Genomic DNA, 26,086 nt, shown 5'->3' on the forward strand with positions numbered 1-26,086 from the left:
TGAAGAACGAAACACCAACCAAGCTCCAAGAGATGCAAGCTTTCTCTCCTTCTTCTTCTTCTTCTCCAAGTAGTATCCGGCCACCGCAAGAGCTCCAAAGGGAGAGAGAGGTTCGGCCACCACAAGAGGAAGAGAGGGAGAGGATGATGATGGCCGGCCACACCAAGGAACAAAAGAGGGAGAGAAATAATAGAGGTTGTGTCTCATGAAGGCACCCTCACCCCTTCTTTTATATTCCTTGGCCTAGGCAAATTAGGAAATTAAATTACAATAAAATTTTCTTAATTTCCTTGACATGATTTAATTGAGAAAAATAAAATAAAATTTCCCAATTTAATCTATATTGGCCGGCCACATCAAAATAAATAAATTAGACAAGTTTTAATCAACAAATTAAAACTTCCTAATTTGTTTCCGGAAATTTTAAAAATAAAATTTCTCTTCAAAAATCTCTTCATGGTTGATAAAAAGAAATTTCCATAATTTTAATTTTACAACATGTGAATAATTTTTAAAGAGAAAATAAAATATCTCTCCAATCTACAAATAAGGAAAGAGATTTAATCTCTTTCTTTAATCTTTTGTAGATCTTTTACAAGAGAGATATTTTAATTTTAATTCTCTTTAATAAATTATATCTTCCACATAATAAAAATTAAAATTAAAAATATGTTTTAATTTAATTATGGCCGGCCCTACTAGCTTGGGTTCAAGCTAGGGCCGGCCACCCTAAACCCATGCTTAGGCCGGCCCTAGCTTGGTTCCCAAGCTAGCTTGGCCGGCCCCCTTTAGGTGGGTATAGAAAGTGGGTATAGGTGGGTATAGTACTCTATAAATAAGAGGCTATGATAGGGACCGAGAGGAGGAATTGGTTTTGGTCTCCCGATAAAATTAAGCATCCCGTGTTCGCCCCGAACACACAACTTAATTTTATCAATAATAATTCATTCCACTAGAGAACTATTATTGAACTACCGCACCAATCTCAAATTACATTTTTGGGCTCCTTCATATTATGAGTGTGTTAGTCTCCCTGTGTTTAAGATATCGAATGTCCACTAATTAAGTGAGTTGCTGACAACTCATTTAATTAATATCTTAGTCCAAGAGTAGTACCACTCAACCTTATCATCATGTCGGACTAAGTCCACCTGCAGGGTTTAACATGACAATCCTTATGAGCTCCTCTTGAGGACATTATCAACCTAGTATCTCTAGGACACAATTTCCTTCTATAATCAACAACACACACTATAAGTGATACCATTTCCCAACTTATCAGGCTTATTGATTTATCGAACTAAATCTCACCCATTGATAAATTAAAGAAATAAATATCAAATATATGTGCTTGTTATTATATTAGGATAAAGAGCACACACTTCCATAATAACCGAGGTCTTTGTTTCTTTATAAAGTCAGTATAAAAGAAACGACCTCAAATGGTCCTACTCAATACACTCTAAGTGTACTAGTGTAATTATATAGTCAAGATAAACTAATTCCTAATTACACTACGACCTTCCAATGGTTTGTTCCTTTCCATTTTGGTCGTGAGCTACTGTTTATAATTTATAAGGTACTGATAACATCATCTTCTATATGTGACACCACATACTATATTATCTACAATATAAATTAATTGAATAACTACAAAAAAATGTAGATAAATTGACCAAATGTGATTCTTTATTTAACATAAATGTTTACAAAAGCTTAGGCTTTCAGTATACACTCCAACAATCTCCCACTCATATACCTGCCAATAGATGCCATCTTCTTATATCTATTCTCATATCCTCCGCAATCAGAGGCTTTAAAAAAGGTCTAGTGAAAGGATATGTCGGGTGTTGAAGGATGACAACTTCTTTCCCCTAAGCAGGGAAGGTTCTGTTGCATGTTTATTTGTCATAAGCTCGTGGTTCTCTGGTGAGTAGCCATAATTATTTGATAGTGATGTTTGGGCCCAGGAACATCTAAGTCCATTAGAAAGTTCCTGAGCCATACTGCTTCTTTAGCTGCCTCAGAGGCTGCTACATACTCAGCTTCCATGGTTGAGTCCGAAACACATTTCTGCTTAACACTCCTCCATGAAATGGCTCCACCTCCTAAAGTAAACACATAGCCTGATGTAGACTTACTGTTGTCCCTATCTGATTGGAAATCTGAATCCGTGTAACCCACAGGGAGCAAATCGTCTGCTTGGTAAACTAGCATATAATCTCTAGTCCTTCTCAGGTACTTTAATATATGCTTTACCGCAGTTCGATGTCCTTGTCTAGGGTTACTCTGATATCTGCTGACCATGCCCATGGCAAAACAAATATCAGGTCTCGTACATAGCATTGCATACATAAGGCTTCCTACAGCCGAGGCATAAGGAACTGCTTTCATGTCTTCTATCTCCTTTGAAGTCTTAGGAGACATCTCTTTAGATAGAGCTATTCCATGCCTGAAAGGTAAGAAACCTTTCTTGGAATCCTGCATGCTAAAACGAGCAAGGATTGTATCTATATATGAAGCTTGGGACAGACACAACATTCTTTTCTTGCGATCCCTTATTACTTTGATCCCAAGTATGTGTGCACACTCTCCTAAGTCGTTCATATCAAATTGTTTGGACAACCATACCCTTACATCTGATAATACCTTGACATTGTTACCAATTAACAAAATATCATCTACGTATAGTACAAGAAATACCACCACGTTTCCGTTACACTTCTTATATACACAAGACTCATCCGGACTTTGAATAAATCCATACGACTGGATTACTTCATTAAACCGGATGTTCCAAGATCTTGAAGCTTGCTTCAGTCTATAAATGGACCGATTGAGCTTACACACTAGATGCTCTTTGCCTTTTTCAATGAACCCTTCTGGTTGCTTCATATGGATGTTCTCTTCAAGACTTCCATTAAGGAAAGCTGTCTTGACATCCATTTGCCAAATCTCATAATCCATATGATGGATAAGAGTATCCGGATGGACTTAAGCATGGCTACCGGTGAAAAGGTTTCCTCATAATCGATTCCTTCTTTAACAAGCCTAGCTTTGAAGGTTTCTACCTTCCCATCATCCCTCTTTCCTTTTGTAGATCCACTTGCATCAACGGCTTTTACACCATCGTGGTTCTACAAGCTCCCAGACCTTATTAGAGTACATAGACTCTATTTGAATTCATCGCCTTTTGCCAATATGCGCATCTATATCTTGGAGTGCTTCGTCATATGTCAGGGATTGTTCATGTTTACCCGGGATCAAGTCCGAAGACTCTCCCAAAAACATGAATCTCTCAGGCTGCCTCACAACCCTCCCACTACGACGAGTCACTGTCTGTGGTTGTGTATCATGTGTGACACGTGTTACAGTTTCTTGTGGTACTTCATCTTTTACTGTTGGTACTAAAGTAGACGTGTCCTCTCTTAGTTCTTCTAAAACAACTTTACTACTGGGCTTGTGAACAATTATATAGTCTTTTTCTAAAAACTGGGCATTGGTGCTAACAATGACCTTCTGGTCTTTAGGACTATAAAATAAACCTCTTTTCGTTCCTTTAGGATATCCCACAAACACTCGAACTTCTGTACGAGATTCTAAATTATCAGCATCTGGTTTTAGCACATGTGCTGGACTACCGCAGATCCGAATATGTCTTAGACTGGGTTTTCGCCCATTCCACAATTCTATGGGAGTAGAAGAAACTGATTTAGAAGGTACTAAGTTCAGAACATACACTGCTGTTTCCAGAGCATATCCCCAAAACGAATTTGGTAATTCTGAATAACTCATCATCGATCTAACCATCTCCATAAAAGTCCTATTCCTTCGTTCTGCCACACCATTCTGTTGGGGTGTACCAAGGGATTGAATCCCGGCCTTCGATAAGTAATTCCTAAACTCTCCTAAGAGGTATTCGCCACCACGATCTGACCGTAGTGTCTTGATACATTTACCTAGTCGTTTCTCCACATCAGCTTTGTACTCTTTGAACTTATCAAAGCACTCGGACTTGCGGCGCATTAGGTAAATGTATCCATATCTTGAATAATCGTCTATGAAAGAGACAAAATATTCAAAACCTCCTCTTGCCTGGACAGACATAGGACCACACAAATCAAAGTGAACCAACTCTAACACTTCTTTGGCTCTATACCCCTTGGAGTTGAACGGCCTCTTGGTCATTTTACCTTCCAAGCAGGATTCACAAGTTGGAAAATTTTCCAACTCTAATGAACCCAAAAGTCCATCGGCTATAAGCCTCTGAATCCTACTTAAGTTAATATGACCAAGCCTTAGATGCCAAAGATATGCTTGGTTCATTTCCGAAGGTTCTTTTCTTTTATGTGAGTTAGAAGATGAGTTATAAATTTCCATTTTTTACTTTGTGGAAGAAATTGGATTTAAAGTATACAAATTGCCAACTAATGTGCCGCAGATAATCACTTTATTTCTCTTAATAATTACATCGTTTACTGAAAAAACGAATATCCATCTAAAAGCAGTTTAGAAACTGAAATTAAATTCTTTCTAAAACTGGGTACATAAAGACAATTTCTTAAAACCAAATTTTTATTTCTACTAAAAGATTAGTAGACGTCTCCCACTGCAACAACTGCCACCTTAGTAGCATTGCCCATGTAGACGGTAATTTCTCCTTCAGATAGTCGTCAGGTTTCCTGGAACCCCTGCAAGGAATTGCAGACATGATCAATGGCTCCTGTATCTACACACCAGGTGCTGGTAGATAACATCGCTAAACATGTTTCAACAACTAGAGCATGAGATATACCTTTGTTTTGGTTCCTACGAGGACAGTCCGCCTTCCAATGTCCTGGCTGCTTGCAGATGAAGCACTTGCCCTTCGGCTTCTTCACTCCAGCTTTAAATCCCATACTCTGAGACTTTTTCACTTTCTTTGTTGAACCGACTTATTTCTTCTTCTTCTTTCCTCTCGGCTTAGAAGTAGAACCATTTTCAGCATAGTGAATTTGAGCATTATGACGAAATAATCCTTCTGCTGCCTGAAGTTCTGCCAATAGTTCCGCCAATGAATATACCCTTTTATTCATATTGTAATTCAGGCGGAATTGCTCAAAACTTCTAGGTAGTGTTTGGAGGATCATATCGATCTGGGTTTCCCCATCAATTTCTCCTCCAAGGATCTGTATCTCGTTCAGATAAGCCATCATTTTTAGGATATGATTCCTCACAGGAGTACCCTCTTGCATGGTGACTGTCATTATCTTTCTCATGGCTTCTTGTCTAGAAGCTCTATCCTGATGACCAAAGAGTTCCTTGAGATTGTTCATAATATCATAGGCTGTTGGTAAATCTTGATGCTGATGTTGCAATACATTTGACATTGAAGCCAAAATGTAACACCGCGCCATCTCATCTGCTTTTACCCATTTCCTATGATATTCAATCTCCTCTTGGGTAGATTCACGATGGGTGCTTCAGGACAAGGCTCGGTCAAGACAAATTTATAGCTTTCAGCAGTAAGGACCAGATTTCTTTTCAATCTATGTAATTAGGTCCGATAAGTCTATTCTGTTGAAGTATGATGCATGTGGGTTGAAAGTCATCCTAAGAATCACAAATAACTTTTGGTTAGAACTCTAAATTTAGAATAATATTGATTCCTCAAACAATACTATTTTAAATTAACCAACACCTCAAAACACCGTGAATTTTGTATGCCACGTTAGTGTGGACGATACAAATTCATCATTTGTAAAGGAGGGTTTTAACCCATTAATTTTATTATCTTGTCAACCTAACTTTTGATAAATAAAATTAATAGTTGGTGTCTTTGATCACACAAATAATAGCAGTGACTCCGATGGGGAGGATACTATTAGATGTGTCTAAGTGTATACCATTACTTGAGATTAAGTCCATTAATAAGATTATGCCCTGTTGGGGAAGATCACACGCTCTTAATTAACTTCCTATAGTCATCCAAAATGGAAGTTACATTCTAGTGATCCACAAACAAGCTCATCCGTTATGGAGGAAAGCCAACGCGCAAGCTTGTTCGCATCACTTACAAACCAGAATGGAGACCATGGAATTTATTTAAAATCCCTCTCCACTTAGTTATTTATAAACGAAGAATTTTAACTATGCTAGCCTATCTGGTCATGTATACTAACATGCACACACAACACAATATAAAAGCAATAAATAGAAAATCTAATTTTCAACTATTATGGCTTTTATCTCTAGTTGTCCTCCGTGTGTTGTCATCCCAAGCTGCTGCTATATTTGGCCACCGCCACCGGGTCTAGCTGTCGCATCCATCTTGCTCCTAGTTCCGCTGCGCCTCTGGTCCTTAGAAGGTTCCACGCGTTGCAAGATTCGATCCGCGACATAAATAGAATTTTACATTTTGATCCTATATTCCATAAAAGGAATGTACATGTATCTAGATCAAAAATAAAATCCTAATAAAACTAAATACAGCTCTTGCTGTATTTAAATACAATCATGCACACACATATAAATGCCCTTGACATGTCCAAGGGTCCAATCACACACATAATAACTAAAAGCCATAATAGTTGGATCCTACATCCACAAAGTTAGCACATCCTACTATTAACCTACCTAAATTATGTATGACATGTGCATAATTAACCTAATACCAAATACACAGAGGTAAAACCCTAGCTCTGATACCAATTGTTGGTTGCTACTCAGAAAACCTAGAGGTTCCACTGTACAAAAATTTTGTACAAGGATCTGAACCTTTTCCTAGCTACCATGTGTTCTTTTAAATTAAATTTTGGATCGCCTGCGGAACTTAACACGTTTGATCCAAAACTTAATCTATTTGTTCCTTTAGGTTTTGACTTGGATCTCCTGCAGAACTTAACACGTTCGACCCAAATCACCTTAAGTTATTAATTCCATTAAATATTAATTTCCATAATTGGTTCCCAGTACTGACGTGGCGAGGCACACGGCCTTCTTGGATATGAGAGCAACCACCACCGACTAGACAAAACCTTTTATAGAAATCTAATATTTAATTTCCTAAAATAACTTTAGGTTAACCGAAAAGAACAATCAAATCACAAGGAAAAATAAAACAAAAAAACACAACTTCGAAAATCATATTCGAAATACTAGAACGTAAGCCTCTTGTATTTGGTATTATTTCCATAAATAACTAGTATGATGCGGAAAAGGAAAAACTACTAGTTATACCTTCTAGAAAGACCTCTTGATCTTCTACCGTATTCTCCTTCTAACCTCGGACGTTGTGTGGGCAACGATCTTCCAAGATGAGAAACCACCAACCACCTTCTTCTCCTCCTAGCTAGGTTTGGCCACAAAGAAGCTTTACCAAGGATGAAGAACGAAACACCAACCAAGCTCCAAGAGATGCAAGCTTTCTCTCCTTCTTCTTCTTCTTCTCCAAGTAGTATCCGGCCACCGCAAGAGCTCCAAGGGGAGAGAGAGGTTCGGCCACCACAAGAGGAAGAGAGGGAGAGGATGATGATGGCCGGCCACACCAAGCAACAAAAGAGGGAGAGAAATAATAGAGGTTGTGTCTCATGAAGGCACCCTCACCCCTTCTTTTATATTCCTTGGCCTAGGCAAATTAGGAAATTTAATTACAATAAAATTTTCTTAATTTCCTTGACATGATTTAATTGAGAAAAATAAAATAAAATTTCCCAATTTAATCTATATTGGCCGGCCACATCAAAATAAATAAATTAGACAAGTTTTAATCAACAAATTAAAACTTCCTAATTTGTTTCCGGAAATTTTAAAAATAAAATTTCTCTTCAAAAATCTCTTCATGGTTGATAAAAAGAAATTTCCATAATTTTAATTTTACAACATGTGAATAATTTTTAAATAGAAAATAAAATATCTCTCCAATCTACAAATAAGGAAAGAGATTTAATCTCTTTCTTTAATTTTTTGTAGATCTTTTACAAGAGAGATATTTTAATTTTAATTCTCTTTAATAAATTATATCTATCACATAATAAAAATTAAAATTAAAATTCTTTTTTAATTTAATTTGGCCGGCCCCTCTAGCTTGGGTTCAAGCTAGGGCCGGCCACCCCAATCTATGCCTAGGCCGGCCCTAGCTTGGTTCCCAAGCTAGCTTGGCCGGCCCCCTTTAGGTGGGTATAGAAAGTGGGTATAGGTGGGTATAGTACTCTATAAATAAGAGGCTATGATAGGGACCGAGAGGAGGAATTGGTTTTGGTCTCCCGATAAAATTAAGCATCCCGTGTTCGCCCCGAACACACAACTTAATTTTATCAATAATAATTCATTCCACTAGAGAACTATTATTGAACTACCGCACCAATCCCAAATTACATTTTTGGGCTCCTTCTTATTATGAGTGTGTTAGTCTTCCTGTGTTTAAGATATCGAATGTCCACTAATTAAGTGAGTTACTGACAACTCATTTAATTAATATCTTAGTCCAAGAGTGGTACCACTCAACCTTATCATCATGTCGGACTAAGTCCACCTGCAGGGTTTAACATGACAATCCTTATGAGCTCCTCTTGAGGACATTATCAACCTAGTATCTCTAGGACACAGTTTCCTTCTATAATCAACAACACACACTATAAGTGATACCATTTCCCAACTTATCAGGCTTAGTGATTTATCGAACTAAATCTCACCCATTGATAAATTAAAGAAATAAATATCAAATATATGTACTTGTTATTATATTAGGATTAAGAGCACACACTTCCATAATAACCGAGGTCTTTGTTTCTTTATAAAGTCAGTATAAAAGAAACGACCTCAAATGGTCCTACTCAATACACTCTAAGTGTACTAGTGTAATTATATAGTCAAGATAAACTAATTCCTAATTACACTACGACCTTCCAATGGTTTGTTCCTTTCCATTTTGGTCGTGAGCTACTGTTTATAATTTATAACGTACTGATAACATCATCTTCTATATGTGACACCACATACTATGTTATCTACAATATAAATTAATTGAACAACTACAAACAAATGTAGATAAATTGACCAAATGTGATTCTTTATTTAACATAAATGTTTACAAAAGCTTAGGCTTTCAGTATACACTCCAACAGTAAGCTCCGGGATCGATCCACCGATCGATCCGGACGTGTTCTGTCGTGAACAGAAAGCCCTGGAATCGATCACTGGATCGATTGGCAAGTCTGGATCGATCAGTCGATCGATCCAGAATATTACCCCCGTGCACAGTAGCGCGCCGAATCGATCAATGGATCGATTAGTCAGGACGGATCGATCAACCGATCGATCCAGAATCTTGTCCGTGCACAGTAGCGAGCTGAATCGATCAGCGGATCGATTAGATGACTCCAATTGATCAGCCGATCGATTGGAGTGTCGGATTTCAGCTGGAAGGGTCTCATTTCAGTCTTTCGATCAAATCGAAAGTTCGGGTTCCTTCCCTAGTGTATGCATGTCAATGGAAAGGTCTTTGAACCTAGTCCTACAGACTGTAATAGTCATTAGCAGAGTAAGATTTTAATTGGTACAGTTTCCGCACCTCATAGCTTAGCACAACATAATGTAACCCCCGGCCTTACATCTTAGTTAGTAGGAGGTGGGTCGTTACAGAGTGGTATCAAAGCAAAGTTCCATACTTCCTACACACACAACAGCATTGAACCTTCAGCTTCCAAGTAAGAACATCTCTCACTTCATTATGTTTTGCTTTCATGTTTATAGATAATTAAAGCATGCTTATGTATGATAGCCTCTAATGTGATTATGGTAGCTAATTAAACATGATAACAATAGTTATGCAATACGATCCTGTTAGTTATGTATGTCCTCTATTTCTTTAGAGAATGGTACGAGGACGCCCAGCTAGAAAGTCAGCAAGCATCGAGCCAAGGCGAGGCTCGGTGCCTCCTCCCACTTCAGCAGAGGTGGCTCGATTCTGAGTAGTTAGGCTGAGCAGCAGGAGATAGCCACCTTAAGGGCTAGTCGTGAGAACACTCCCACCGTCACTCCGAACCTAACTCGCAACCCCAAGTGAAGAATAGCGGTTCTACCACCAACCTATAGCACTAGTAGCCCAAAGAGGGACAAGGAGGAAGCTTATCTATTCCAAAGGCGTAAAATTAAGCCACGCACGCAGCACAAGTGAACCATGGGATGCTCAAGCTGGTTCAAACCTGAGTGCGATGGAGCTTCGGGTGGCGGAGCATGAGAAAGTAAAATCGCCTCTGCACTGTCGGGGCGCACGTATGTGGTGGGAGAGAATTAAGCGAATCGCCCGGTGAACCGTATGACATGGGTCGACTTGAGAGAGATTCTTTGAAGAGTTCTTTCACATGCGGTTACAAACCGCCACTACGACGAGTTCGTCATCGCCGAGGCAACCTTTGGAGGAAGCCGTGAAAAATTCATGATTGGCTCGTCTATGCCTGAATTAGTCAGCAAAAAGAACGAGTCGTTGATGCTCAAGATGCTAAGGCGGAAATAGCAATGAACGTGACGGTGGCGTCCATGGCCGCAAACCACCAAGAACTAGTAAGCGGTTTCACCCCGAGCACTACGAACAATATCAAACGGCATAAGCAAGTCCTCTCGGTCGAAAGGTCAAGGAGGCTCGTGTACTCGAAACACTAGGACAGCTCCCACATCTCTAGCTGGAAAGGGAACTCCAGCAACAAGCGCAAACCAGGAGTTACCCAAAGGAGGACCAGCTAAATAGCCAGCTATCCCAAGTGTTCCACTTGTGAAAAATTTCACCCAGGAGTTTGTCGCAAAGGCACCCGAGGTTTCGAATGCGGCCAGGAAGGACATACGGCTAAACAATGCCCAAACAAGACCATTTCCTCCACCACGGTACCGATTGATGCGAGGTCAAGTCGGCAACTGATTCGCGGATGCAAGTGCTGGGCGTCCACATCAACCAAAGGCGGTGGAATCCCTCGGTCGCGACAAATGGAAGGATCTACTCACCCGGAGAAGGCGTGGCGAATGCATCGGCGTTATATTCAGTCGATTAGTATTTTACTGCAACTGTCTTATTCGATACGGGCAACCCATTCTTAAATATCGGGGCATTCACGGAGTTAGCGATTCTGAGGTATTTAGTGGTCGGGTTCGACAACACTACCTTCGGGAGAAATTATAGCATCTACACATCGGCTAAGGCAGGTGTCGGTCATTATAATGCAGTAGAGCTTTTGGCGATCGTAGTGCTAGATATGGTGACTACGATGTCATTATGGGAATGGACTTTACGATCAAGTACGGTGCTTCCATAGAGTCCGTAAGCAGATAGTTATATTCAACCCGAGCGTGAGTTTGAGTACGGTGAAGAACCAAAGAGAAAGGCGAAGTTTCTCTCACTCAAGGCACGAAACAACTAGATTCGGGATGTACGGGATTCTTAGCACATGTAGTCGATGTGCCGGACAAGGACCAAAGCTAGAGGAGTGCAGTGATGTGACTACCTAGCAGTCTTTCCTTAAGAGTTACCAGGCCTAGCACCAGACACGGAGATAGAATTTAGGATAGAACTTATTCTCGGTACAAATCCCATCTCCAAAGCACCCTACCACATGGCTCCAGCAGAACTGAAGGAACTTCAGGAGCAACTACAGGAGTTGCTTGACAAGGGCTTCGTACGTCCTAGTCACTCACCATGGTGAGCACCCGTACTTTTTGTGAAGAAGAAGGACGGGAGCATGCGCCTATGTATAGATTACAGAGCACTAAACCGAGTCACAATCAAGAACAGGTATCCCCTTCCCAGAATAGATGACCTGTTTGATCAGCCAAAGGGAGCAGCAGTGTTCTCTAAGATAGATCTCAGATCGGGATATCACCAAGTTAAGGTCAAAGAAGGTGATATACCCAAGATGGCTTTTAGGACCAGATACGGACACTATGAGTTCGTAGTCATGCCCTTTGGCATGACAAATGCTCCAGCTACTTTCATGGACCTCATGAACAGGGTATTCAGAGAATACTTAGATAAGTTCATTATCGTATTCATCGATGACATCCTTATCTATTCCAGAACTCAGGAAGAACACGCGGAGCACCTGAAGATAGTACTGCAGACCCTTCAGCAGAACCAGCTGTACGCCAAGTTCACAAAATGTGAATACTGGCTCGATTAGGTTGCCTTCCTGGGTCACATTACCTCCAAAGATGGTATTATGGTAGACCCCAGTAAAATAGAAGCTGTGAGCAACTGGAAAAGACCCAAAAACGCCAGTGAGATCAGAAGCATTTTGGGACTAGCAGGTTATTACAGAAAGTTCGTAGAGGATTTCTCCAGGATAGCCTCCCCACTGACAGCTCTTACCAGGAAGAATAGAAAATTTCAGTGGACAGAGGACTGTGAGAACAGCTTCAGCGAGCTAAAGAGGAGATTGACCAGTGCACCCATTCTGGCTCTACCAGAAAACACAGACAGTTTTGACATTTATAGTGATGCCTCTAAATTGGGACTAGGAGCAGTACTGATGCAAGAAGGTAAGGTGATCGCCTATACCTCCCGACAACTCAAGAATTATGAGAGAAACTACCCTACTCATGACCTCGAGCTTGCAGCAGTCGTGTTTGCTCTCAAAATTTGGAGACATTACCTGTATGGAGCTCAGTGTAGAGTGTATACAGATCATCAGAGTCTGAAGTACTTCTTTACTCAGAAGGATCTGAATATGCGACAGCGTAGATGGCTCGAACTGGTCAAAGATTATGATGTAGACATCCTCTACCATCCAGGAAAAGCCAATAAGGTGGCAGACGCACTTAGCAGGAAGTCCAGCGCCACCTTACTATCACTAGCAGTCATATCACCGCCCTTACAGAAGGAGATCACAGATTTCAGCCTCGAACTTATAGTGGGACAGCTCTCTACTATGACATTAGAATCCACCTTGCTTGGTGATATCCAGACAACTCAGGGATAGGATCCTGAAATTCAAAAAATCAAGCAAGGACTAGCAGGATCAGGAAGTGGAGAGTTCAGAGTATCAAATAGTGGGGCATTATATTTTGGTGATAGACTTTGTGTTCCAGATCAGGAGGAACTACGGAGGAAGATCTTAGACGAAGCTCACGGAACTCCTTATGCGATGCATCCTGGTTCCACCAAGATGTACCGGGACCTAAAGAAATGTTTTTGGTGGTCTGGGATGAAAAGAGACATCGCTAGATATGTTAGCACCTGTCTGACCTGCCAGAGGGTCAAGACAGAACACCAGAGACCAGGAGGAGTTCTGCAGCCTATCTAGATCCCAAAATGGAAGTGGGAAGACATTTCTATGGATTTCATAGTGGGACTACCCAGAACCACAAATGGTTATGATATCATCTGGGTAATAGTTGACAGGTTGACGAAATCAGCCACTTCTTAGCTATCAAGATATCCTACTCCATGGAACAGCTAGCTCAGTTGTATCTCAAGGAGATCGTTAGACTGCATGGTGTCCCACAAACCATTATTTCAGACAGAGACAGTAGATTCACATCACACTTTTGGGACTGTGTACAGTCAGCATTGGGCACCAAGTTAAAATTTAGCACAGCTTTTCATCCTCAGACAGACGGTCAGATGGAGCGACTAAATCAGGTACTCGAAGATATGCTCCGAGCATGTGCCCTAGACTTAACGGGAAGTTGGTGCAAATATCTGAGTTTAGCAGAATTTGAATACAACAACAGCTATCAGGCCACTATCAGTATGGCACCCTACGAGGCTCTCTATGGGTGAAGGTGTAGATCTCCAATCTGCTGGTATGAGATGTTAGTTAGAGCCCTAGAGCCAATCATTTGATGATTGTATGGACTCATGTATATCATATTCTTGTATATTAATAAAGGCATTTGTTTGGTTATTATACTTATTTATATTAGTGCCAAATAGACTAAGTATAATAGCGTCCTTGAGTAGAAGGTTCATACCTATATCAATTGATTAGTTGAATCGATAGTGAGATGATATAGGGAACACTACTCTAAATCATTCCTAGTCGAGTATTAGCATTCAGGGACAATGTTAATACAATAAGACTAGCATGTAGGTCAGCTCGATGACTTGATCTCACAAGTCATGGATATAGAGATATCAAGCTGACACATGGGAATGCATTAGAGAATGTATACTGAATGACCCGCCATGAGAAAGTATCATGGATCGTTATATGAGTGTCATATACTTTCTCATGTGGCTATTAGTATGACTATTAGTCCTTAGACCTGAAGTCACCATGGATCCCTCCATAAGGAGTTATGTACTTTAGTTTCGTCAAACGTCACCCGTAATTGGGTGGACTATAAAGGCGATTACTGGGTATGTAACAAATTATGCGGAGGGATGTGAGTGATGTAGATGGAATCTATCTCTCCCATATGACGGGAGCGACATCGGTATTCTTGATAGAGTGAGACCACTAAGTGCATCGCCATGCCCAAATGAGTCAACATTAGATGTTGAGCTCATTTGATCGAGTGAGTCTACTAGGAGTTCAAGATTTAGATTGATTAGAGGATGACACGGTCTATGCCTCACATTGATCAATCTAGATGTCTAGGAGAGAAGGGCAATGTCACATATTGTGAGAAGTCACAATTAGTAGTCACAAGGTGATGTCGGATCTCGACATTCTTGTAACTTGGGTAGTAATGATGTGTTGCTTGATACCGCTCATTACTTATGCTCCTAAATGGGTTTAGGGCATTGCCAACGTTACAAGAACCTATAGGGTCACACACTTAGGACAATTAGATGGAGATTAGGTTCATATGATGAACCAAGAGGATTAGATTCATTTGATGAATCAAATTGGATTAAGAGTAATCCTAATTGGGCTAACTTGAGTTCGACTCAAGTTGATTCATGTATTTAATGAGTCTAATTTAGATTATGACTTATTAAATCAATTTAATTTAATGAATTAGATTCATTATATTAAGTTGGCTCGAATCAAATGGTTGGATTAGATCAACCATGGTAGAGATTGAGTCAAGTTTGACTTGACTAGAGAAGGAAGACCAAAGGTCAATTTTGACTTGACCTTTTGCCACCTCATTGGTGAGTTGGCATTAGGTGGACCAATGATGATGTTCCACATCATCATGGTGTGCCACCTCATGGAAGTTACAAAGCCATTCCCTTAATAACTTCACATTAATTGCATTTAATGGGGAGTTACACAAATGTGAAGTGGCCGGCCACTTTTGAATGAAATTGATTTTCATTCATTTCATTCTTGTGTGCATCTTCTTCCTTCTTCCTCTCAAGCTCTCCCTCTCCCTCTCCTCCTTGCTTGGCCGAATCTCACCAAGGTGCTAGCACACCTTTGTGTGAGGTTTTCTCCACCTACGTGTCCGTGTGGATACTTCTAGAGGACCGGCGTTTGACGGTCTAGAGATCCGGCAACTCCTTGGACGAGCGGGATAAGCAAAAGGCACGCTTCGAAGGTATAACCATTATCTAGTGTAGATCTAAAGGTTTTTACAAACTCGTACAAGAAAAGGTTTTTCGAAAAGTTTTGTTTACGAATCTTTGCACGGATCTACGGCTTTGGCTGACTCGGGGTTTCACGAAGAACCCAACAGTGGTATCAAAGCCACGTGCAAAGACTTGTACGAGTTCATTTGTATTTTTATGAAAAATATACCTTCTGTAATTTTCTGTAAAAATTGAGTTTTTAGAGTTTTTATGAGTAATTTTTCCGTAGAAGCGAAGCACAAGTGTCTCGGCACTTGTAGGCTTCGGCTACCGGAAAGTTTTCTTTTAAACGGCTTCGTTTTACCCCAAATGCGTTTGGGACAGCGGGGTCGGGTGTCATTAGATCGCTAAGGAGCAACTCACGATGGTTAGATCGTGGGTAGGGTACTGCCCCTAACCCCGCATCGCGGTTGCACCCGAAATCGCTAAAAACGAACCTGCCGGGAAGATTTTTCCGAAACGGCAATGTCTCGGCCCAAATCGTTTTGGGACAGCGGGTTTAGGCACTGTTGGATCGCAAAGGAACCCTCGCGATGGTTAGATCGCGGGTAGGGGCGCTGCCCCTGGGCCCCGCAAGGGGATCCGTTCCGCGATTGCGCCTGAAATCGCTAAATGGGACCGCCGGGAGATTTTTACTCGTAAAAATTTTAAAAATTAATTTTAAAAATTATAGAAAATTATGAAAATATATAATTTTGGATTATATATTAAATTTGTGATAGTCATGGCCCAAAGACCCAATTTGATTGGACAATGTGTTGTAATTCATAATCGGCCTGTGTGCCATTATGTGATGTGCGTGCTTGTAATTTTATTTTATTTTCGCGACCTGCGAGTCGTGCCTCTCTCTTATATTCTGGTTGTAAATTAGATTTAGACTCGAATGTAACTTGAGTTTCAAATTGTAATGTACAAATTGGAGCGGTGGAGGGTCCACACGAGACGGAGTTCCGAGGCGGGCACGAGCAACACAAGGTGGTCAAAGGGAGGAGCTTGGAGAAGTTGTTGACCCTAGGTTGACCATTCGATCTTCTCATTGGCTTGAGAAGATCGTAGTAGGGCCATGACTAAATCACAAATAGATTAATTAATTAATTGTTATGTATTTGATGCATGTTTAATAATTAATTAATTAATTAGTGCCTTAACGATTAGATTAGATCTAAGTCGTGCACATGATGCACCCTTGCGATTAGATTAGATCTAAGTCGTGCACAAGATGCATCCTTCTCGATTAGATTAGATCTAGATCGAACCAACTCTAAAATGCCTAACCGTGCCGTGATACCTATCACTACCTCGATCACATGTATTGTTGAATCTGCCAAATCAGAGCAATACATATTATCTTGGTACGGAGGGACAATCTTGGTCTCGCCTATCAACGCATGGGTGAATACAAACTCAATTAGATTGAGTATTCATAGTTACTCGGTTGGATCGAGTCAACTATAGGCATTCTTCAAATAGTTGGAAAGATAGGTCAAAATCACATCTAGGGTATTAGCCAAAGCTAACTCGAGTTTTAATATAAATGAGGATTTTATTCTATAAACAAGAGTTGCATAGAGATGTAATTGGTAATCGTTATTTTACCGATCATACTAAGCCTTGGGCGATTAGCCAAAGCTAACTCAAGGGTTAGTATGATGTGGATCTTGTCCCACAAGAATTATAGAATTCAGTGGAGCATCATTTAATTAAAGGCCTAATTAATAATTTTTAAAGAATATGATATTTATTTCGCAAATTTTATATTGTAGATAACCATGACGTCGAACACGAATTCCTTCTCTGCCCTTGAGAAGGACAAGCTCAACGAGCAAATTTCCTGCACAGAACTTGAGAATAGTTCTCACCCGGGAGCGTAAATGGAGCAGCCCATTCCGAGGCTCCTCCCGCCAATGCCAGACAAAGATACTTACAAGAAGCATCAAGACGACGCATTAGATGTGTCTGTCTAATGCTCGCGACCATGAACTCGGAGCTTGAAGCAACATGAGTTGATGGGCGCCGATATGGTTGAGCATCTTCGCCAACTATATCGGACAAGCGAAGCATGAGAGATTTGAGATCTCGAAGGCACTGTTTTAGTGCAAGATGTCAGACGGCTGAGGTCCTTATGTACTCAAGATGATTGGGTACATAGAGAACCTACAAAGACTGGTTCCCACTTGGCCAAGAGCTGGCACTGACTTGATCTTGCGGTCCTTGCGGATAGCTATAGTCAATTCGTTCTCAACTATAACATGAGCGAGATTGACAAGCCACCTGCCCGAGCTACTTAGCATGTTACGAGCTGAGATTAACCTTAAGAAGGTTAAGCCCATTCGATGGTCCGAGCACAAGGGCAAGGGCAAGCCCAAAGGTAAGGGAAAGTCCCAAACCAAGGGCAAAGGCAAGGCACAAGCCTAAAGGAGGGGTCGCCAAGGATGCTACCCGCTTCCACTCGGGCACTGGAAGAGGAACCGCAAGGTATACTTGGAGGATCTTAAGAAGAAGTGAAGTGAGACTTCCACTTGGTATATATGTTATAGAAGTCAATCTATCTATTTCTACATCATGGGTATTAGATCGGATGTGCTTCTCACATTTGTACCGATGTGCAGGTAGCGAGCATTGGCAAAGGGCGAGGTGGACCTATGAGTAGGCAATGGAGCACGGGTTCTTGCTATTGCTGTATCACTATCTCGCCCTCTGGGCTTGTACTAGATTTAGATGATTGTTGTTATGTGCCTCCTCTACTAAGAACATAGTTTCAGTTTCTTGTTTAGACAAGAAAGGATACTCTTTATAATAAAAGACAAATGTTGTTCTGTTTATTTAAAAGATATGTTCTATTGTAGTGCACCACTAATAAACGGACTCTATATTCTAGACCTTGAGAGCCCTATCTATAACATTAGTACCAAGAGGTTCAAGTCAAATGACATGAACCAAACCTACCTCTGGCACTGTCATATAAATGACAAGCGCTATCCCACTCCATAAGGATGGTTTTTTGGACTCATTTGATTTTGAATCATATGAGATATGCGAGTCATGCCTACGAGGCAAGATGACCAAGACGCCTTTAGTGGGCATAGCGAGAGAGCAATCGATTTGTTAGGACTCATACATAGTGATGTATGTGGCCCTTTCAATGTTCGCTAGAGGCGGTTATAGGTACTTCATCACATTTTGATTTTCAGTAGATACGGTTATGTGTACTTGATGGCATATAGAATCCTTTGAAAAGTTCAAAGAATTCAAGAATGAAATGGAACCGACTTGGCAAGAGTATTAAGGTACTTGATCAGATCGAGGTGGTGAATACTTAAGCCATGAGTTTCGTGACTACTTAGCTGAGTGTGGGATTTTATCTCAACTCACTCCTCCTGGAACACCACAGTGGAATGGTGTATCCGAAAGGAGGAATCGTACCTTATTAGATATGGTACGATCTATGATGAGTCACACAGATCTTCCGACATATCTATGGGGATATGCTCTAGACACGGCAGCTTTCATACTCAACCGAGTTCCATCAAAGGCCGTGATAAAGACACCATATAGGATATGGACTGGGAGAGATGCCCAGGTGTCTTTCATGAGGATTTGGGGTTGTGAGGCTTACGTACGACGTCAAGTCTCAGACAAATTAGGACCCAAATCCGACAAGTGCTATTTCATCGGATATCCCAAGGAAACTAAGGGATATTATTTCTACATTCCCAGTCAGCACAAGGTAGTTGTGGCAAAGACTCTAGAATGGGACTTTGTTTCTAGAAAAACTAGTGGGAGCGCGTTCGATCTTGAAGAAATTCAAGATGCGAACAATAGCACTAATGCCTCGATGGAAATTGAACTGGAACCACAAAGTGTTGTGGATGATGTTGTTCCACAAGGAGTTGAGGAACAACAACCGGTTCAAGTAGACATACCTCTTCGCAGGTGCGATAGGGTACGTCGTCAGCCTGAGAGATACTCATTTCTCTTGTCGACCATGACGACATTATACTCATAGAGGATGACCTATCAGGAAGCTGTGATGAGACCAGATTCCGAGAAATGGCTAGAGGCCATGAGATCCGAGATGGAATCCATGTACACCAACCAAGTATGGACTTTGGTTGATCCACCTGAAGGGGTAAAACCCATTGAGTGTAAGTGGGTCTTTAAGAGAAAGACTGACATGGATGGACTTATCTATAAGGGTCACTTGGTAGCTAAAGGTTTCAAGCAAATTCATGGTATTGACTATGATGAAACCTTTTCTCCAGTAGCGATGTTTAAGTCCATTCGGATCATGCTTGCTATTGCAGCATACCATGACTATGAGATATGGCAGATGGATGTCAAAACCGCGTTTCTGAATAGAAACCTACTCGGGATGTGTACATGACACAACCTGAGGGTTTTGTAGATCCACAGCATACTAGTAGAGTATGCAAGCTGCATAGGTCCATTTATGGACTAAAGCAAGCTTCTCGGAGCTGGAATCTTCGATTCGATGATGCGATCAAACAGTTTGGTTTCATCAAGAATGAAGATGAGCCTTGTGTCTACAAGAAGGTTGTAGGGGACATAGTTGTCTTCCTCATATTGTATGTGGATGACATACTACTCATTGGGAAGGACATCCCTATGCTTCAGTCTGTCAAGACCTGGCTAGGGAGTTGCTTCTCAATGAAGGACTTAGGTGAGGCATCCCACATTCTAGGGATACAGATCTATAGAGATAGATCTAAGAGATTGCTTGGCCTAAGTCAGAGTACATACATTGACAAGGTACTCCTTCGGTTTGCCATGCAGAACTCCAAGAAGGGATTTCTGCCGATGTCACATGGCGTGAGTCTTTCGAAGACTCAAGGTCCCTCTTCTAGAGAGGAGAGAGACCGCATGGATCAGATCCCCTATGCCTCAGCCATAGGATCGATCATGTACGCCATGTTATGTACTCGACCTGATGTCTCGTATGCTTTGAGCATGACGAGCAGATACTAGTCAGATCCAGGTGAAAGTCACTGGATAGCGGTCAAGAATATTCTTAAGTACTTACGAAGGACTAAAGAATATTTCTTGATATATGGAGGCAATGATGAGCTAACTGTAAAGGGTTACAGTGATGCCAGCTTCCAAACCGATCAGGATGATTACCGATTGCAGACAGGGTTCGTGTTTTACTTAAATGGTGGTGCTGTGAGCTGGAAGAGTTCAAAGCAGGACACAGTAGCTGATTCTACAACAGAGGCTGAGTATATTGCTGCATCAGAGGTAGCAAAGGAGGCAGTTTGGATCCGCAAGTTCATCACTGAACTTGGGGTGGTTCCTAGCATCGCTGACCCAGTTGAGCTCTATTGTGACAACAATTGAGCTATAGCACTGGCAAAGGAACCTCGCTCACACCAGCGGACCAAGCACATACTACGGCGCTTCCATCTCATTCGAGAGATTATCGATAGAGGAGATGTGAAGATTTGCAGAGTACCTACAGAGGCTAACATCGCAGATCCCTTGACCAAGGCTTTGGCACAGAGGAAGCATGATGGTCACACTAGGTCTTTAGGCCTTAGAGCCTATACTGATTGGCACTAGTGCTAGTGGGAGATTGTTAGTTAGAGCCCTAGAGCCAATCATTTGATGATTGTATGGACTCATGTATATCATATTCTTGTATATTAATAAAGGCATTTGTTTGGTTATTATACTTATTTATATTAGTGCCAAATAGACTAAGTATAATAGCGTCCTTGAGTAGAAGGTTCATACCTATATCAATCGATTAGTTGAATCGATAGTGAGATGATATAGGGAACACTACTCTAAATCATTCCTAGTCAAGTATTAGCATTCAGGGACAATGTTAATACAATAAGACTAGCATGTAGGTCAACTCGATGACTTGATCTCACAAGTCATGGATATAGAGATATCAAGTTGACACATGGGTATGCATTAGAGAATGTATACTGAATGACCCGCCATGAGAAAGTATCATGGATCGTTATATGAGTGTCATATACTTTCTCATGTGGCTATTAGTATGACTATTAGTCCTTAGACCTGAAGTCACCATGGATCCCTACATAAGGAGTTATGTACTTTAGTTTACTACAACGTCACCCGTAACTGGGTGGACTATAAAGGCGATTACTGGGTATGTAACAAATTATGCGGAGGGATGTGAGTGATGTAGATGGAATCTATCCCTCCCATATGACGGGAGCGACATCGGTATTCTTGATAGAGTGAGACCACTAAGTGCATCGCCATGCCCAAATGAGTCAACATTAGATGTTGAGCTCATTTGATCGAGTGAGTCTACTAGGAGTTCAAGATTTAGATTGATTAGAGGATGACACGGTCTATGCCTCACATTGATCAATCTAGATGTCTAGGAGAGAAGGACAATGTCACATATTGTGAGGAGTCACAATTAGTAGTCACAAGGTGATGTCGGATCTCGACATTCTTGTAACTTGGGTAGTAATGATGTGTTGCTAGATATCGCTCATTACTTATGCTCCTAAATGGGTTTAGGGCATTGTCAACGTTACAAGAACCTATAGGGTCACATACTTAGGACAATTAGATGGAGATTAGGTTCATATGATGAACCAAGAGGATTAGATTCATTTGATGAATCAAATTGGATTAAGAGTAATCCTAATTGGGCTAACTTGAGTTCGACTCAAGTTGATTCATGTATTTAATGAGTCTAATTTAGATTATGACTTATTAAATCAATTTAATTTAATGAATTAGATTCATTATATTAAGTTGGCTCGAATCAAATGGTTGGATTAGATCAACCATGGTAGAGATTGAGTCAAGTTTGACTTGACTAGAGAAGGAAGACCAAAGGTCAATTTTGACTTGACCTTTTGCCACCTCATTGGTGAGTTGGCATTAGGTGGACCAATGATGATGTTCCACATCATCATGGTGTGCCACCTCATGGAAGTTACAAAGCCATTCCCTTAATAACTTCACATTAATTGCATTTAATGGGGAGTTACACAAATGTGAAGTGGCCGGCCACTTTTGAATGAAATTGATTTTCATTCATTTCATTCTTGTGTGCATCTTCTTCCTTCTTCCTCTCAAGCTCTCCCTCTCCCTCTCCTCCTTGCTTGGCCGAATCTCACCAAGGTGCTAGCACGCCTTTGTGTGAGGTTTTCTCCACCTACGTGTCCGTGTGGATACTTCTAGAGGACCGGCGCTTGACGGTCTAGAGATCTGGCAACTCCTTGGACGAGCGGGATAAGCAAAAGGCACGCTTCGAAGGTATAACCATTATCTAGTGTAGATCTAAAGGTTTTTACAAACTCGTACAAGAAAAGGTTTTTCGAAAAGTTTTGTTTATGAATCTTTGCACGGATCTACGGCTTTGGGTGACTCGGGGTTTCCGCGACGCGGAAATGCGGTTTTCGCGGCCCGAAGAACCCAACATGAGAGTGGTGAACAGAAGGAACTAGAACTTCAGACAGACCTAGTAGCAGACACCACAGCAGATCCGCCAGAGGATAGAGACAGCTCAGATCCGCCAGAAAATTTATGCTGATACACGGTGCAGACCCCTAGAGTTTTCAGTTGGAGATACAGTGTTCCTCAGAGTGGCTCCCATGAAGGGAGTAATGCGTTTTGGGAAGAAGGGCAAACTAAATCCCAGATATGTGGGACCATACCTTATTACCAGAGAGGTTGGCAAGGTAGCCTATGAGCTAGAGCTACCCCAGGAGATATCAGCTATCCACAATGTATTTCATGTCTCTATGTTGAAGAAGCATATCCCAGATGCCACCCAGGAGATTGAGCCCCAGTCGGTACAAGTCTGCGAAGACCTCAGCTATGACCGTCGGCCTATTCAGATAATAGACCGAGCAGTTAAGAAATTACGGAATAAAGAGGTACCATTAGTAAAAGTTATTTGGCAAAGTCACACAGCAGAAGAGGGAACTTGGGAGACAGAAGCCAATATGAGACAGAATTACCCAAAATTATTCTAAGTTCGAGGATGAACTTTTTATAAGATATGGGGGATTGTAACGCCCGAAAATTTCCAAATAAATTAGTAGAAATATTCTATTATTTTCCTGGAATTTTAGGATATTTTTATGGAATTTTTAGAGTAGCGGAAGTAGCAAAAACAAATAGAAACGTAAAATGGCCTAGGTAGGAATTGAACCCGAGACCTATGGGAACTATGCCTTATAGAGGACTCTAGTAACCAAGTGAACCCAGCAGGGCCGTGCTGAAAGAAGAGGGAACCAATTATATTTATATTTAAGTTGGCCGAATTAAACACTTAATATAAATAGGAGACTTAAGTGGGGATTGATAAATTTTAATCGTTAAATTTCTCTTCCTCAAACCCTCACACGCTGCCGACTCCTCTCTCCCTCACCCTCTCGGCGCCCAAGTCCAAGGAACCTAGGGTTCCGTTCCAAGGGCCATTGGAGCACCTTCCGGCGACGACTTCAGCACGAGAACATTCCTCTCCGCGAGAAGGGCACGTAGACGCGAGGAGATCAACAAAGGGATCTTCTCCACCGGAAACCTAGCATTTAGATTTGTAAGAAACTTCGAGCAGGAGGTAAGAAACCCCTCACCTGCAGTATAAGTAGCTATTCGTGTGTTTTATGCATTAGTTTAGTAGTATGCAGATTTTCAGTACATAGGGTGTATTTTAGTGCACATCGAGAGCTTGATATAATGTTTAGCTCAGTAAAATGCTACCGTAGGCATTTTAATAGTTCAGTAAATGTAGTAGAAGCATTTAGATTAGCATATGTAGTCTTGCAACAGCTTATATGGGACTACGGTCCAATGGGTGGGCTCCCACAGTCATCTCTAGGTTCAGACAACCTAGCTCTAGGTTCAGATAACCTAGAAATAGCAAGATAAGAAAAATTCAGCTATAACCAGTGTTTTATTTTCAGCAGTGGCACTGTACTGGATTAGCTGTCCATTGGGTTGGGCTCCCATAGTCATCCCTAGGTTTAGATAACCTAGTAAACCCTACTAAATTCGGAATTTGCAACCCCGGGTTTAGTTAGGGATGCGCGCACAGCAAGTACAGTTTTCAGGCCCATCAGCAGCATGATTATGTATTTTCATCTATTTATGATAAATAGCTTTCAAAACTTCACAACATTGTTTATGTGAATACAGAGCAGCTTAGCATCAGTTAGCAGTAGTACAGCTTAGCTTTTATTTCAGTTTAGTTCTTATGGATTCCCATGATAGTTTTATACTCAGCTGTGATTGCCATGTATCATATGTGATTATGCCATATTTTAGAATCCATGTTTAGCAATGTCAGCATATATTTCAAATAGCATGTTTACAAAGCATAAATTGCATCGTATGCATGTTTTGTGAGGTAGATGGTTTCTTACTAAGCTCCCAAGCTTACAGATACTTCTTTCCTTATACTGTAGATAAAGGTAAAGGAAGGATGGATTAGCGGAGGCTGGAGGACAATGCAATGAAGTTGTGTGTGGATGGAACTTGGAATAAAGATCTTGGAGAAACTAGCAAAAAAATTAGAAACCTTTACATTTTCTTAAGTTATTACGTTTCCGCACTTCTAGTTATTATAATGTTTGAATCATGAAAGACCTGTTTAGATTGTTAGTGATCATGCTCAGAATGTCAGTTAATTGTTATTGGTATGTTTATAGCCATGTTAGAACTTATGTGTGTGAATTTGGCACGAAACAGTGCTGAAATCAGACTCCTGATACGAAATCAGAAACCCCGATCGATCAGCCGATCGATTGGGGGTCGTCAGTCGATCAGTTGATCGATTGAGGAGTTTGTACCGTGAATAGTAAGCTCCGGGATTGATCCGCAGATCGATCCGGACTTGTTCTGTCGCGAACAGAAAGCCCAAGAATCGATCACTGAATCGATTGGTAAGTCTGGATCGATCAGTCGATCGATCCAGAATATTACCCCCGTGCACAGTAGCACGCCGAATCCATCAATGGATCGATTAGTCAGGACGGATCGATCAGCCGATCAATCCAAAATTTTGTCCGTGCACAGTAGCGAGCTGTATCGATCAGCGGATCGATCAGATGACTCCAATCGATCAGCCGATCGATTGGAGTGTCGGATTTCAGTTGGAAGGGTCTCATTTTAGTCTTTCGATCAAATCGAAAGTTCGGGTTCCTTCCTTAGTGTATGCATGTCAATGGAAAGGTCTTTGAACCTAGTCCTACAGACTGTAATAGTCATTAGCAGAGTAAGATTTTAATTGGTACGGTTTCCGCACCTCATGGCTTTGCACAGCATAATGTAACCCCCGGCCTTACAGCTTAGTTAGTAGAAGGTGGGTCGTTACAGAAATCCTGTATGCATGTCAAGCATGGGCATCCAACCAATATGCAGCAAATAAATGCAGCAAACATAATCACAAGAAATAAAAGCATCAATGCGTATGATGCCAATGCAATGATGGTCACCCCTGACGCCAGTCAGCCATCTCACACCCAATGGTGTGTAACGACCCAAATTTCCTCAATTAGAGTCCTAAAAGTAATTTAAAAATATTTAAAAATGCTATAGAAATATTCTAGGGATTTTTAGAAATTTTTAGAATATTTTTAT

The sequence above is a fragment of the Zingiber officinale genome, chromosome 6A (assembly GCF_018446385.1).
Source record: "Zingiber officinale cultivar Zhangliang chromosome 6A, Zo_v1.1, whole genome shotgun sequence".
Classification (NCBI taxonomy): Eukaryota; Viridiplantae; Streptophyta; class Magnoliopsida; order Zingiberales; family Zingiberaceae; genus Zingiber; species Zingiber officinale.